Genomic DNA, 15,166 nt, shown 5'->3' with positions numbered 1-15,166 from the left:
TTTTTTTTTTCTGACAGGAAGTTTCTCTCTGTCGCCCAGGCTGGAGTGCAGTGGCGCTATCTTGGCTCACTGCAACTTGGTGAAACCCTGTCTCTACTAAAAATGCAAAATTTAGGCTTGGTGGTGGGAACCTGTAGTCCCACCTACTAAGGTGGCTGAGGCAGGAGAATCTCTTGAGCCCAGGAGGCAGAGGTTACAGTGGGCCCAGATGATGCCACTCCACTCCAGCCTGGGCAACAAGAGTAAGACTCTGTCTCAAAAAAAAAAAAAGAAAGAAAGAAAAGAAAATTTAGATGTGTGTCAGACACTTAGCTGGACTCCTGTGGCAGGGGCTGTGCTCCTCGGGAAGTGGACGAGTTGAGTGTCGGTATCTCAGATTGTGCTGCTTTAATGAAATACCACAGATTTTTGTCTTAAAAAGCAGACACTGGGGCTAGGTGTGGTGGTAATCCCAGCACTTTGGGAGGCTGAGGTGGGTGGATCACCTGGCCAACATGGTAAAACCCCAACTATACTAAAAATACAAAAAATTAGCTGGACATGGTGGCATGTGCCTATAATCCCAGCTACACAGGAGGTTGAGGCAGGAGAATCGCTTGAACCTGAGAGGCAGAGGTTGCAGTGAGCCAAGATCACGCCATTGTACTCTGGCCTGGCCAACAAGAGCAAAACTCCTCAAAAAAAAAAAAAAAAAAATTAGCTGGACATGGTGGCATGTGCCTATAATCCCAGCTACTCAGAAGGCTGAGACAGGAGAATCATTTGAACCCAGGAGGCAGAGGTTGCAGTGAGCTGAGATGGCGCCATTGCACTCCAGCCTGGGCAACAAGAGCAAAACTCTGTCTCAAAAAAAAAAAAAAAGCAGACTTTGGCTGGCCTTGTGGCTCACACCTGTAATGCTAGCACTTTGGGAGGCCAAGGTGGGATTATTGCTTGAGGCCAGGAGTTCACGGGTGCAGTGAGCTATGATCAATCGCTGCGTTCCAGCCTGGGTAACAGAGACTATGTCTCTAAACACACACACACACACACACACACACACACACACACACACACAGAGAGAGAGAGAGAGAGAGAGACATTGTTTCCTCAGTTCTGGAGGCTGGAAGTCTGAGATCAGGGTGCCAGCATTGTTGGGTTCTGACTTGCAGTTGGGTGCCTTCTGTGTCCTCACATAGCAGAGACATATCAGGAGATTGAGATCTCTTCCTCTTAAAAGGCCACAGCCCTATCATATTTAACATGGGAATCTGTGGAGCACACAGTTCAGCCCTTAGTAGTTGGTTGGCACACTTGTGTCCAGACCCACTTTTCTGGGAGTTTCTAGCTTCATGTGTTTCTGGCAGATCAGGGTGCTGCCTCCTAGTCACTGCCCCTCTGGTTCTGGGACAGCCAGTAAGAAGCCAGGCTCCAGCAGTGCCTCGAATTACTGCGAAAAGCAGTGCTTATCACAGCTCCAGCAGAAGCCTTCCACAGCAGGGGTCCAGGGGGTGGTCTCAGGTCAGTGGGGGCAGACAGCAGCCAGTGGTGACTATTCTGAGTTCTTTTTGTTGTTGTTGTTTTTTAAGATGGACTCTCGCTCTGTTGTCCAGGCTGTAGTGCAGTGGTGGTGTGATCTCGGCTCACTACAATCTCCACTTCCTGGGTTCAAGTGATTCTCCTGCCTCAGCCTACCAAGTAGCTGGGATTACAGGAGTGCGCCACCATGCCCAACTAATTTTTGTTTTTTTTTGTTGTTGGTGGTGGTTTTTTCTGCAGAGGGTGGGGGGATGGAGTCTAAGTCTGTTGCCCAGGCTGCAGTGCAGTGGCACAATTTCAGCTCACTGCAACCTCTGCCTCCCAGGTTCCAGTGATTCTCCTGCCTCAGCCTCTGAGCAGCTGGCTGGGATTACAGCCATATGCCACCACACCCAGCTAATTTTTTTTTTAATTAGTAGTAGAGATGAGGTTTCACCATGTTGGCTAGACTGGTCTCAAACTCCTGACCTCAGGTGGTCCACCTGCCTCAGCCTCCCAAAGTACTGGGATTACAGGTGTGAGCTGCCACACCTGGCCTTAGTCTGAGTTCTCAGAAGCAGGATTGCATCCCATTTGCACACTTTGGGCAGTGAATTCCTGGTGCCATCATAGAACTTTCTGCAGACTAGGTGTTTGGGTGGTCAGAGGGTCAGATTGATTTGGGAGTGGCAGGTGAGGACTCTGGGATAGAAGATGGTCTTTCTGCTTTGGAAGAGAAGCATGGTCCTGTGCTGTGGCTTGGGGAGGAGCTGGCAGTGGGTGGTGGATAGGGGGCCTCGGCTGGGAGGCCGGGCTCCTCTGACTGAGCCAGGGCCACAGTAGCTGCCCAGGCAGGAGGGATTTGTGTTGACGCCAGAGCTCTGGCAGGTGCACATTTGTTAGAAGCAATATTCAGATGCAGGTGCTGCTCCCTCTGGAGCTGCTGCCAGCCAGCGTGGGTGAGTCTCTGGGTGGTGGAAGGCAGGAGTAGCTCCCGGCCTAATGGCAGCTGGAAAAGAAGCTGCAGGAGGATATGGGTTTGTTGTGTAAGAAGTGGAGGCCTGAAACCCTGAAAACTGAGAATCCTGTCCTCAATTTCTGATTGACACTACTGACTAGAGGTAGCTTTTTTAATTACTGGAGGAAGGGCAGTAGTTCATTTAGTTCATGTGGTAGTTCAACTGATGCTCTGTCCCCTTCGTAAAATAAAACAACAAAATTTCTCTCTCCATATCCTAGGCATGAGAGCACCCACCTCTCTCCTGGGATATGTGGAAGGATCACATGGGACAATCAGTGGATATAATAAATGTTTTAAATCCTGTACATACCTTGTAGATGTAAAGTGGTTGTGTCATTTGTGAATTCTCTTGTCCAGGCACCAGTGGGAGGTTAGATAGTGACCTGGAGTTTGTGTTGAGGAAGCAGTAGCCTTTGAATGCCTGCCTTTGTAGCTGTTGCACCTGTGTTAGGCTTACTTTCAACTAAATGGAATTAAGTAATTGATTTTTTCAGTAGCACAAGTGATAACAGAGCCAACCTTTGCTGGCCCGTCGGGGGAGTCTAGCTAGTGACAGGTTGTTTTTGGGAGACACGCCCTTTGTGTCCTCACTTCTGTGTCCCCTCTCTCTGCCGTGCTCTCCATCTCACCTATTCTGCCAGCTGCACTGGCCCCACGGGCACCCAGAGCACGTGCTCTTGGTGAGTCTAGATCCTTCTTCCCTGAGACATTCTTGTACCCCATCCCCTCATCACCTCACTTCCTTCAGGCCTCCAACAAGTCAGGTTATCCTGCATATTTTCTGTAAAACTTTCTGTTAAGCTGGGCACAGTGGCTCACACCTGCCTGTAATCCCAGCACTTTGGGAGGCCAAGGCGGGCAGTTCACGAGATCAGGAGTTCGAAACCAGCCTGGCCAACATAGTGAAACCCTGTCTCTACTTAAAAAAAAAAAAAAAAAACACCAAGAATGGTACATGCCGGTAGTCCCAGCTACTTGGGAGACTTAGGAGAATTGCTTGAACCCAGGAGGTGGAGGTTGCAGGGAGCCTAGTTCATGCCACTGCACTCCAGCTTGGGCATCAGAGTGAGACTTCATCTCAAAAAACAAAAAAACGACAACAAAAAAACAATAACAAAACTTTCTGTTAAATTCTACCTTAATTATTATTTCATTTTAGCCTGCCTCATTTTTCTTTGTGGCACTCATCACTACTTGAAATTGTTGCATATTTATTAATCTATTTTCTGTTTTCTTGATTGGAAACATAAGCTCCCAGGATGGAGACTATTTTGTTTACCACTATATTCTCATCATCTTGAATAGTGCCTGACACATAGTAGCGCCTCAAAAACTGTGCAGCACATTAATAAGTGAATTTAACAAGTAGACATTGTTGATGGTGCTGAGCCAGATCTCTTTTCCTCTCTGAGCTTGGAGCAGAATTGTGCACACAGGCAAGTGTACAGACTTTGATGCCTGGCGCTGCCGTTTTGCAAAAAGAGTTCTCCAACGCACCGTCTTCTTTTTGAATTTTTAAATAAGTCTGGATATTTTAGTCCTAAAAACGATATCACATTTAAAGTTGAAGACCTGATCAGAAATTCTGTCTTCACCATGACTTGCTGTATCTCTGATAAATGCCCTAACCTCCCTGACCCTTGATTTTCTTATCTATATAATGGGGAAAATACTTGTTCTGCCTTCCTGGGGCTTTACATTTATCGTGAAGATCAAAGGAAATGAGCGTCTCCCCCTCCCACAGTGGGTTGGAGCCTGGATTCTTCTGGCAGTTGTCTCCTGGCCAGTATCCTCTGTTGCAAGTTGAGAAATGTGATCTTTGCTTCCTGTTTAACCCTAAAGATCCAGAAGGCGTGGATCCATCAAAGAGAGTTACACAACATTGTCTACCCAGATCCCAATTGAAGAAAATCCACAGGAAGACAAGGCAGGCTCTTTTCATCCTACTCATAATGACTAGTCCATCATTGCCTCAGTAACTTGATCATCAGCCCTGGTAGCAGCTACCCCTCACTGAAGCTGATGAAACAGGGCAGAGAGGAAGTATCCAAGAGAAGAGGGAGGGAGATTTCTCTAAAACAAGACTTAGAATAAGGACATTATTGTCTAGAAGGAAAAAAATAATTGAAAGTTTCTGAAAATTGAGATTTCTTCATCTCAAATGACTTTTTTAGTCCAAAAAAAGTACAAAAATTATTTTCCTCATATAATAGTAATGGTGGGAATCAAAATGAATCAGTAGTTCAGGGATCCAGATGGGAATGCTGCTACACCGCAGTAGAATCCTTCTGGGAACTACACTGGGAAAGGAACAGTCGTAGCAAAAACATCCAGGTAGCAAAAAGGTTCAGAGTTGTGCAGAGCGATCATGTCAGCAGTGATTGCTTTTCAGTTGCCGTCCTTTCCTGCTGATCGTTTTAGGATCACTGTGAGGTCAGCCTGGATGGTCGGAATGGATACCAGTTTTTTCTCACTGCCTACATATGCTTCATCAGCTATAATTTGTCCTGTTTTCCTCCACAGATCTCTGTTTCTTTTTCTTTCATGCCCATAATTTATCATACAGATGTGGTTTTAATGCTTTGCTGATTTGACTTAGCTTCCTTTTTCATTTCATTGATTGGTACGAAAAGATCCACAAGGCTTTCAAGTCCTGATGAGATGAGGTCCAACATCAAGAACTGAAGCAAAGACACTTGTGGTTTCGGAATGTATAATAGAGCTTGATGATTTTCTGTTGAATTTGTTGGGGGAATGCATAATGATAAGGATTATGTGTTTTTCTAATTTAAAAACTTGTTTCTAGAGGCGTAGAAGACAATTCTGATACTCCAATTTTCCATGCAAATCCAGGCATGTTTATAAAAAAAAAAAAAAAAAAAACAAACACCAGTACAAAACAAACAAGATCTGATCTGACCAGGGGGCTCACACCTATAATCTTAGCACTTTGGGAGGCCAAGGCAGGAGGACCCCTTGACTCTAGGAGTTCAAGACCAGCATGGTCAACATAGGGAGAACCTATCTCTTTAAAAAAATAAAATTTAAAAACTTAAAAAAACAGAATAAGATGAGACAAATGTTATCCAGATGTTTCTTGTCTTATTATTGCCACTTCAAGTTCCCATTTATTTTGGCCAGTGAACATTTGATTGACTCACGTATGAAGTTCAGGGGCCATGCACTTTTTATCTCTTTCCCCAATATTAATGCACTTACCCCTGTCTATTTTTCTCTCTCTTTTTTTTTTTTTTTTTTGGTAGGGAAGATAACGCCTGTTGTGTACAGTAGGACCGTGGGTCATTGTGTATGTATAGAAGTGATATGGATCCCTCCCAGACTCATTAGTGACCAGGGCTGCTGGCCCTGTTTGGGTTTCCTAGACTAGAGAAGAAGACAGGAACCAGGATGGGAAGATGGACATGTTACATTTTAAGCTGGAGCTTCCCCTGCAGTCCACGGAGCACATTCTCGGTGTGCAGCTCATCCTGACTTTCTCCTATCAGTTACACGTGAGTCAGTCCGCTGGGAGGCCATCCTCTGTCTTGTGTCTTTTTCATAGACCAGAGCCCTTCTTCTGATTTCTAGTAGACACACACCATAGCAGGCCCTCTTCCCCATGTAGTTTGGGATAGCTTAGGTCAGTTGAATGTTTTTCACTGGAGTCCTATTAATTAATATGGGCTATTAATAGCTCAGAAGGTTCTAGGCAGTGTTTCCTGTATGACTATGCTGGGTATGTGAGGGCCCCTTAGGTTTCAGTCAAGACAGGTGACTGTTACCACCCAGAACCCTTCAGATCTGCCAGCGGTTGGTATTGTTTGTTTTTCTAATGATTTCCGAGGATGTCAACCTTCGTGATGCAGAGCATGGCATTTCTTCAGTCCTCCTTTGCTATCCCTGGATCCCAGTTATATGTGAATGGAGACCTGAGGCTGCAGCAGAAACAGCCGCTGAGCTGTGGTGGCCTAGATGCCCGATACAATGTAAGGGTGCTTCTCATTGTCCAGCCCCTTTGTTTCCGTGTGTTACTGTTCATTGGGTTCTTTGAAGATGGGAATGAAAAGTAGAAATATCATTTCTCTGTGGGTGGCTTTAAAGGGGCCTTCTGAGGAATTCTTGCCATAGTCTTTTCAGATTATGAAGATATACCTGTAGTTACACCTAGAGGAAGAGAGAAAAAATCAGTGTTTGTCAAATAACTAAATTGTTTACTGCTTTTAGGTACATGTGTACACATGCACACACACAAACACATTTTCTCTTCCATACACACACTTGGAGTATGTGTTTCCAAGAGATCATGTGAAATGTTCATGTAAAGTATTTCAGAAATACTACTAGACAGTTTACTCAACCCATAACATAGGCCAGCCCTGAGTGCAGGGGTTTACCTGTATCATCACCTTTAATTATCACAGCAACCTCTGAGCCGCCCGCACTGTCCTTTCCCAGAGCTCCAGTCGCTTGTCCCATCGCTGTCCCCCTTGCCGCCTTCCACCCACCTTGGCCTTTTTGCTGTTTCTCAAACCCAGGAAGCAGCTGCCACCTCAGGGCTTTTGCTCTTGCCATCTCCCCTGCCAGGCATCCGCGTGACTTAGCGGACTAGGCCATTCAGGTCCCTGTTCAGATATCCCTGAGCACAGCCCTTCCCCGAGCTGCCTCTGCAGTAGCAGCCCCTCCCACCATCATCCCTCAGCCAGACTTTCCCTCCTGCCACCTGGCCTACCCAGGACACGTGTTTGTGTGTTTATTTGTTGTCTCCCTCAGCGTTGACAGCAGTGGCATCTCATGTACTGTCACGTCAGTGCCTAGCACCCTGCCTGGCACATGGGAAGCTCACAGAGATGCTTGTTTAAAGAATGAACTCATTTTGCAGAAGACAAAACTGGGGCTTACAGTGATTAATTTTCCCAAAGGCTCAAAGCTTGAAAGTATATCAGAGCCAGAGACCGGGCATGGTGGCTCACGCCTGTAATCCCAGCACTTTGGGAGACCGAGGCGGGCAAATCACCTGAGGTCGGGAGTTTGAGACCAGCCTGACCAACATGGAGAAACACTGTCTCTACTAAAAATAACAAAATTAGCCGGGTGTGGTGGCACATGGCTGTAATCCCACCTACTTGGGAGGCTGAGGCAGGAGAATTGCTTGAACCCGGGAGGTGGAGGTTGCAGTGAGCCGAGATCGCACCATTGCACTCCAGCCTAGGCAACAAGAGCAAAACTCCATGTCAAAAAAAAAGTATAACAGAGCCAGGAACTTTCTATGTCCAGAACTCATGCATCTAATCACTCATTCCTCACCTTTATTTTATCATAATGGGGACCATAGAATTTGGGCTGCCATACTCTGGAAGATGAAAAAGGGAAATTATCAGTCATAAATGACCCTCCCACCTCAGCCTCCAAGGGTACTAGGAATACAGACATGAGCCACTGTACCTAACCCTTTTTAAAATAATTTTATTAATTGTTATGTGTGTGTGTGTGTGTGTGTGAGAGAGAGAGAGAGAGACAGGGTTTCACTCCATCACCCAGGCTGGAGTGCAGTGGCACGATCATGGCTCACTGCAGCCTCAACCTCCCCAGGCCCAGGTGATCCTCCTACCCCCCACTTTTGAGTAGTGAGCTGGGACTACAGGTGCATGCTACCATGCCTGGCTAATTTTTGTACTTTTTGTAGAGAAGGGGTTTTGCCATGTTTCTCAGGCTGCTGTCTTAACTCCTGGTCCCACGTGATCCACTCACCTGGGCCCCCCAACATGCTGGGATTACAGGTGTGAGCCACTGTGCCTGCCGCCACCCCCACTTTTTTATTAAAAAATAGAGTCTCACTCTGTGGCCCAGGCTGGAGTGCAGTGGCCCACCTATGACTCACTGTGCCTCATACTCCTGGGTACAAGCAGTTCTCCCTCCTCAGCCTCCCTAGTAGCTAGGACTGGAGGCACCACAATGCCTAGTTTGTTGGGTTTCTTTTTTTTTTTTTTTTGAGACGGAGTTTCGCTCTTGTTACCCAGGCTGGAGTGCAATGGCGCGATCTCGGCTCACCTCAACCTCCGCCTCCTGGGCTCAGGCAATTCTCCTGCCTCAGCCTCCTGAGTAGCTGGGATTACAGGCACGCGCCACCATGCCCAGCTAATTTTTTGTATTTTTAGTAGAGACGGGGTTTCACCATGTTGACCAGGATGGTCTCGATCTCTTGACCTCGTGATCCACCCGCCTCGGCCTCCCAAAGTGCTGGGATTACAGGCTTGAGCCACCGCGCCTGGCCATGTTGGGGTTTTTTTGGTTTGTTTGATTTGTTTTGTTTTGAGTGGAAATGGGGGTCTTTATGTTCCCTGTGCTGGTCTCGAACTTCTGGCCTCAAGCAATCCTCCTGCCTCAGCCTCCCAAAGTGCAGGGATTACAGGCATGAGCCATGATGTCCAGCCAAGAGAGAGATTTTATAAATAGCTTTAAAATGTATGAAACATTGACACTGACCCCTTATTTCCATCCCCACAGACGGAAGGACAGAGTAAATAAACTTAAATTGTTGCAAATGTTTATTCATCTTTGAAGAGAAGATTATTGACACGGGAATAGGCCACCAAGGCCACGAGGGTGGTCTGTGGGACCAGCCTGGGTGTCAGGAGGGTAGAAGGAGGAGAGGAGGAGACTCCCAGCTGCTCACACCACATCCTCCTCCCGTGTCCCAGGTATCCATGATCAACGGGACCAGCCCCTTTGCCTATGATTATGACCTGACACGTATTGTTGCTGCCTACCAGGAAAGGAACGGTGAGTCCCAGGTAGAGCTCATAACTTTCAAGGTTACTGGGGCAACAGAGACAAACAGAACTGGAGCCCTTGTGATGTAAATGTCAAAACCCATGAATGTTCAACAATGGGAGCAAGTGTGCTGTCTAGGATTTGTCCTTTTCATCCTGATCTTCAGAACCGGGACCGCCCCCACCCCTCCAGCATCCCATGGTCCGTATCTCACTGGCTTGATGGGTTTCCTTTTTTTTTGAGATAGAGTCTTGCTCTGTTGCCCAGCCTGTTGTGCAATGGTGCAATCTTGGCTCACTGCAATCTCAGCCTCCCAGGTTGAAGCGATTCTCCTGCCTCAGCCTCTTGGGTACCTGGGAATTTAGGCATGCGCCACCACGCCCGACTAATTTTTGTATTTTTAGTAGAGACGAGGTTTTACCATCTTGGCTAGGCTGTTCTCAAACTCCTGACCTCGTGATCCACCCACCGTGGCCTCCCAAAGTGGTGGGATTACAGGCGTGAGCTACCTTTTTTAAAAATATAAGCCTAATTGAGTTGTTCCCCATACCACACCTATAACAGATGCCAAAGACAAATTGCTGCTCACACTTTTCAGAGAGAAAACGAGAACATGGGTGACTCTCCCCACGTTAGCAGTCCAGCAGGAGAACAGGAGCGCCCATGCTTCCTACCGGAAAGCACAGTGTCTTCATTCCTTACAGAGCTGTAGGCCATGGCATGTGTTGACTTGGCACATTTGGCTGGCCGGTGGCTGAGGTTTTTTCTAAAGGCATCTACCGTATTACTTGGCAACCAGATATCATGGAGACTACGCACTGACATTTCACAAAGGGGATGACTGCAAATCTACCATTGCTTTCTGATTTTATGTCATACACTAGCTGCAGACAATAAAAAGGGAATTTTAAAACAAAGCTAAAAAGCATGGCTCAAGAAATCGATGTGTTGTTCTTTACTTTTTTCACTCTTTATGTGGATTTTTTAAATATACCTATTACGATAGTATTGAAACACTTCGGCATTCACATTATTTGTATTTCTATGTAATTAAGTATTTCCTCATGCTGCTACAAAGTTCTAATTTTTTTTCCCCTAAACAGACAGAGTCTTGCTCTGATGCTCAGGCTGGAGTGCAGTGCCATAATCATAGCTGATTGTAACCTCGAGCTCCTGTGGGTTCAGTGATCCTCTCACCTCAGCCTACTGGGCTGCTGGGACTACAGGCATGTGCCACCATGCCCAGCTTTTTATGTTTTTTGGTACAGAGAGGGTCTCAATATGTTAGCCAAGCTGGTCTCATACTTCTGGCCTCAAGTGATCCTCCCACTTTGGCCTCCCAGATCCTTTGGATTACAACCCTGCACAACTTTGCCCAGCCAAACTGATATTATTTAGAGTGGCAATATGTTGTTCCTTCAGTTAGCCATTCAACATCTGTAGATGATCACACAACCACTTCTGAGTTTTTGACGTATTTTAATATAAATACTGTATTAGTCCATTCTCACTCTGTTATAAAGACACACCCAAGACTGGGTAATTTATAAAGAGGTGTAATTGACTCACAGTTCTGCATGGCTGAGTAGGCCTCAGGAAACTTACAATCATGGCAGAAGGCACCTCTTCACAGGGCAGCAGGAGAGAGAATGAGAGCAGAGCTAATGGGGGAAGCCCTTTATAAAAGCATCAGATCTCGTGAGAACTCACTATCATGAGAACAGCATGGAGGAAATTGCCCCCATGATTCATTTATCTCCATCTGGTCCTGTCCTTGATATGTGGGGACATATGAGATTTGGGTGGGGACACGGAGCCAGACCATATCAAATATTTTGTTTGAGAAGTATCTTAAATTATTTGTTAATCTACTTTGCACATGCAACTGTTTATGCTTTCAAATGATTTCTTTCTGTTCTGAAGTGCAGAATATCCCACAGGAATAAAAGAATATTTGTAGCCCTCAATATTTTTTGCCAAAAGGCTGCCCCATGATTGATTAATGGTTAATGATTGTATTGCAGTTGCCACCATCCTGAATGACCACAACTTTATCTGGCTGGGTGGGCAGAGCCATGAAACTCCATTTGTGATTAATGCTGTCATCTAATACACGGTGTAAACCATATTATATCCTTTCTGTTAGAGAGGCGGTGGTAGCTCAGTTTCCAAAAAGGGAAGATTCCAAAGTTGTCCCCAGCAGGAACAGCTGTGGGGAGCCTTTGATTGGAAATTGCTACAGCACTGTATTCCGACATAAATGACTGTGTCTGCTCTTTATACGGGGGGAAAATCATTTCCTGTTCATATTTCTTTCTGAGCCATTCTTCTAAGTCAGAATCATCCATATTTATTTCTTAATAATCTTTTATTATTCCTTTCATCCTAAGAGTATTTGAAATATTCTTGCCATTTCCTGTCTGGCCTAAACCTTAGTTTACTTTGACTGATAGCATGTGGCCCTCCACTCCTTAACTGTCCGTACTTATCATCCAGGATTCTGGGAGATGGTAAAGCTCACCTGGGTGCAGTATGTCAGCATCCTGCTTATCTTCCTCTGGTGTTTGAAAGAATCAAGATCTTTGTGACCACAATCCCTGTGACAGCGATGCCCCTGGGAGAAGTGTGGAAGGAGCACCTATCCTAGGAAGGCCATTTCTGAGGACTCAGCAGGACGGTGGCTGCCTCATTGTCTTCTCCTGGGAACATCTTAGGATGTTTCTGAAAGAGCCCAGGGGACACATGCGGGCTTGTGTGCTCTTCCCCTCGGAGACAAAGAACAGTTCTTCCGTTTGCTCTCTACAAGTTCCATATCTTCAGAGCTCCTGCAGAATCATCAGGGAGTAGTTTGTGGAAAGGTCTGAGGGTTCCTGGAGGCTATAATTAGCTTTTTGGGTTTTTCTTCTTTGCCTTAGCGTTGAATTTCAGGAGAAAATTGCAGTCAGTTGAGACATCTTGGAAAGAGTCCCATCTCTGGTCAAGCAGAGACTTTTCCTCTGTTGAGTGAGAAACACACTGTGCATTTCTTCCTTCTACTGTGAGCCACTCTTACTCTTTTCAGGGCTCCCTTGTGACAAACATGCCAATCACTAGCACTTTGCACCCCTGGGCCTCTCCATTTCCCATTCAGAGCTTTGATTTCCAGAGCTGAGGCCTTTCACTGCAGACCTAGAGGGGCAGGGCCCAAGGGGGAGGCCCACCTTGGTACAGGCATGAGGGAGGGCCGCTGAAGGACACTCGGACCGTCCACCTGCCTCGGCCCGAAAGTCAGTCATCTGTCATCAGCTCAGCGGAGCAGCCCTGGATGCCTGCCTGCCTGTGGCTGGCTCTTTGCCCTGTTTTGCCCTCTGTCTGCGCCCCTGGATGGCAGGCTGAAGTCAGAGGGGCTGTTCATTCCCAGCCCCCTCAGCAGCACTGGGGGAAGAAAAGATTGTCACAACAGGTTCTTTCTGGCCCTCACTCAACAGCCTGGGCACTTGGCCCTCCTCCTCCTTGACAGCCCTCCCGCTTCTGGAAAGAACAGGGGTGACAAGAGTTGGTGTTGGGATTGGCTCCCACTGCCTGACAACCACAAGTTTATTTGGAAGGCTAGCGGGAAGCCCAGCGGCTTGTGTTTCCCTTGACTAAGGAAAAGGGTGCTCATTAGAGTGGGGCGGGCAGCTTTGGGAAGGACACAAGAAGCAGTGAGGGAGTAAGGAGGATGCTGGCCCGGGCAGGCCAGTCCAGCCTGGCCACTAGCAGAATGCCAAGCAGTCCAGCTGGATTACCAGGGTGGCTGAGCAAGTGTCTGCGGGAGCAGAGATGGCTGGAAGGGGCCTCTGCACATGGAAGACGGCTTGTTCAGCCTGTTCACCTCCTGAGGACGCGAGCCGTCTCCTCTAAGGACAGATGGAGCTGCTTCCTGATCCCAAGCAGGTCGTTGCCACTGGAAGACATGGCCTCTGTGATTTATGCATCATGCCCACAAACACACCTCTTAGTATGTGCCTCCGTTTACCTTGGAGATCAGCTCTCATCTCCAGCACCGTTTCCTTTAGGCTGACTAAAAACAGTTTTGGAAACAAAGCTATTGTCAAGTATACAAGAAGAGGAATTCCCTAACACTGTCCCCCTAGTCTTTTTTTCATATTCAGACTGTTTTATATGCCTAATTTTTTTTCTTGAGATTTATTTATTTTTATAGATTCGGGTCCTCACTATATTGCCCAGGCCGGTCTTGAACTCCTAGCCTCAAGCAATCCTTCTGTGTCAGCCTCCCAAAGTGTCAAGAATATAGGCATGAGGCAGTGAGACTGGTCTCTTGAGACTGAAACTAAAAAATTGTTGGCGGTTTAAATCCCCGAAAGGTAATGAAACATGGAAAGATGGCTAAAGATATGTATAAACTTTGGTTTGGATTTTATTAAATTATTTGAATGCAAAACTTGTATAAAGAATGCATTACGTTCTGTAGCTTACTAATTAAAATGTTCAACATGGAAGGTTGTATTCGCTTTTTTTGAATCAGGGCTTTGGAGGGAGGAGGAATAGGGAGCGCTGAAGTTGAGCACACTTCTCTGAGTTACTCACCAGCAGCCTTGCTTTGCCAGGGCTCTGCCCCAAGACCTTGGAGCTTTTGTTAGCTCTTTGGCAAAAGTTTCCTGGTCCAACCCCAAGTATATTAGTTTTTAGTGGAATCCACATGGCATATGGAAACCACGGGTTGGAAAATTACAACTACGTCTGGCGAATATCAAATTATTTACAGATCATATGTTGGTAGCTTCTGAAACGGAACCACACAGCATAGTTGCAGGAGAAAGAAAGGTAAGAAATATGCAGGATATTATCAACTGAGCTGTAATCCACAGATAAGTCATATTTGAGATAAATTCCTAATTCTTCCAAATGATTAGTCCAGTTTCTGCCAAGGCAGGTCAGGTGTCTAATGCCCCACTAAGCTCCCATCTTGAAGCTTATTAAAGCAATTCTCTCTGCCTCCCTCTTACCCCATCCCCCACTTCCTCTCCCCATCTCCTTATTCATGCTTTGTAAAGAGGTTTTGGATCTTTCTGGCCAGGTAAGTTCTCAATATCTATTAAGGAAATGTAAATTACATGATCCTAAGTAAAATAATGACTGCCTGCCAATCCCCTACCCAGAGTTATAATGGTGGCCTTCTGGCACACATCTTTCTATCCTGTACACTATTTCTAACTTTTAAAAAATCATGAACAGGCCAGGCATAGTGGCTCAAACCTGTAATCCCAGCACTTTGGGAGGCCAAGGTGGGTGGATAACCTGAGGTCAAAAGTTCGAGACCAGCCTGGACAACATGGTGAAACTCTGTCTCTACTAAAAGTACAAAAAATTAGCTGGACATGGTGGTGGGCACCTGTAATCCCAGCTACTCAGGAGGCTGAGGCAAGAGAATCACTTGAACCCTATAGGCAGAGGTTGCAGTGAGCCGGGATCCCACCGTTACACTCCAGCGTGGGTGACAAGAGCGAGACTCCATCTCAAAAAAAATCACAATCAAAATCATGAACAACACTTATGTGAACCCTTTATATAAATCTGTTTCTGGTTTATTTCCTTAAGATAGACCCCAGAGGCCGGGCGCGGTGGCACAAGCCTGTAATCCCAGCACTTTCGGAGGCCGAGGCGGGTGGATTACGAGGTCAAGAGATCGAGACCATCCTGGTCAACATGGTGAAACCCCGTCTCTACTAAAAATACAAAAAATTAGCTGGGCATGGTGGCACGTGCCTGTAATCCCAGCTACTCAGGAGGCTGAGGCAGGAGAATTGCCTGAACCCAGGAGGCAGAGCTTGCGGTGAGCCGAGATCGCGCCATTGCACTCCAGCCTGGGTAACAAGAGCGAGACTCCGTCTCAAA

At 46.5% G+C, this 15,166-nt stretch overlaps 1 long non-coding RNA gene across 1 annotated transcript in view; it reads left to right on the top strand.

Moving 5' to 3' along the window:
* Window positions 1–6,413: 6,413 nt before the first annotated feature.
* LOC116555651 overlaps window positions 6,414–15,166 on the top strand; it is a 9,115-nt gene continuing 362 nt past the window's right edge. The window contains exon 1 of the long non-coding RNA XR_004270612.1: window positions 6,414–6,504. This is a non-coding gene — a long non-coding RNA (uncharacterized LOC116555651). The remainder of the gene's footprint in view (window positions 6,505–15,166) is intronic.

This window comes from Sapajus apella, unplaced genomic scaffold (assembly GCF_009761245.1).
Source record: "Sapajus apella isolate SASKATOON/1434 unplaced genomic scaffold, GSC_monkey_1.0 scaffold15, whole genome shotgun sequence".
Taxonomy (NCBI): Eukaryota; Metazoa; Chordata; class Mammalia; order Primates; family Cebidae; genus Sapajus; species Sapajus apella.
Note: the sequence above shows the minus strand (reverse complement) of the source record. Positions and strands in the feature narration are given on the sequence as shown.